Source organism: Tachyglossus aculeatus, chromosome 18, assembly GCF_015852505.1.
Source record: "Tachyglossus aculeatus isolate mTacAcu1 chromosome 18, mTacAcu1.pri, whole genome shotgun sequence".
Classification (NCBI taxonomy): Eukaryota; Metazoa; Chordata; class Mammalia; order Monotremata; family Tachyglossidae; genus Tachyglossus; species Tachyglossus aculeatus.
Window position 1 is genome coordinate 20,968,397 of NC_052083.1, and position 1,565 is coordinate 20,969,961.

Genomic DNA, 1,565 nt, shown 5'->3' on the forward strand with positions numbered 1-1,565 from the left:
AAATTTAACTGCTGAACAAATAGAAATTAGAGCGGGTTCCAACATACTGGATATCTGACCCCTTTTGCGTTTGAAATGGTCTTCAGACCGTGCAGAGATTCCATTTTCTGACACAAGGTTACCTTCAACACGAGAGAGTGAGTACTGAAGGCATATCTTCACAGGCTTGGGTGATTGAGGTAGCCAGGAATAAGATTTTCTTGGTATCAATACATGATGACCTGTTAGGAAAACAGCTTCCTTAATTCATATGATCTCCTAACTAACGAATCTTTGTGATAGAAACGTTTTCAGGGCAACAGTCACTTCCTTGTTTCTCAGACTGTAAATCATGGGGTTAGATACTGGTGTTACAATAGTGTAGAACAAAGACAGAAATTTATCCACATCTGCTGAGTGGCTTGATTTGGGCCATAGATATTTGATGATAGCGGGTCGAAAGAACGAGGTGACAACGATGAGGTGGGAAGTACAGGTGGAGAAGGCTTTGCACCTCCCCGTGGCCGAAGGTAACTTCAGGAAGGTGGAGATGATTTTGACACAGGGCACAAGTATCAAGAGAAATGGGGCTGTTAAAAAGAGCAGGGCCACAGCACAGACTGAGAGTTGATTCATAGACGTGTCCCCACAGGTCAGCTTGAGTACTGGTGGGATATGGCAGAAAAAAACGGTTCAGCCTGTTGGAATCGCAGAAGGGCAGGGAGAACATCTGAGCCGCCTGCCCTATCTGTACCGGAATGCCATTGATCCAGGAACCAGCTGCCAGCAGGACACATACTTTATGTCTCATGATGATTAGATACCACAGCGGGATACATATGGCCACGTGACGATCGTACGCCATCACAGCCAGGAGCAAGCACTCCGTGGCTCCAAGAATTAGGAGGAAGCACAGCTGTACAGTACGTGAAAGGAAAGAAATAGTTCCATCCTGTGTCTGAAGACTCATCAGCATTCTGGGCAGAGTTATGGATGTATAACAGATTTCCAAGAAGGAGAGGTTCCTAAGGAAAAAGCACATTGGTGTGTGGAGAGTTTGATCCATAGTGGTTATTATAATTATCAGTCTATTTCCTGCTAGGATGATCATATAGTTGAATAAAAAGAATCCTAAACAGGATTTCTCTCAGTTTGGGAAGATTCAGAAATCCCAGGAAAACAAATTCTTCTACAATAAGATTTCCCTGTTCCATTTCTTCTAAATTATTCAGCTGTGAAAAAGACAAAATCAGAAAGTTTGAATAAAAGCATGTAGCCAATGCACACAGGGCATCCCGTAATCCCAAATCCCAGAAAAAAATCAGTTACTTCTGTTCAAATAGATATCTAGTCTTCTAGACTGTGAGCCCACTGTTGGGTAGGGACCGTCTCTACATGTTGCCAACCTGTACTTCCCAAGCGCTTAGTACAGTGCTCTGCACACAGTAAGCGCTCAATAAATACGATTGAATGAATGAATGAACGAATATCACTATAATTTATAATATGCCCTCCTTTTATATTTTATCTCTTCTGAACAACCTCCAGCTAACTGTTGCTCCTAAATAATATTTCTAGAAGAAACT

General features: G+C 42.3%; 1 pseudogene; it reads right to left on the reverse strand.

The window, feature by feature from the left end:
* Positions 1 to 258: 258 nt before the first annotated feature.
* On the reverse strand, positions 259 to 1,193 carry LOC119940440 (annotated as a pseudogene).
* Between the last annotated feature and the right edge of the window lie 372 nt (positions 1,194 to 1,565).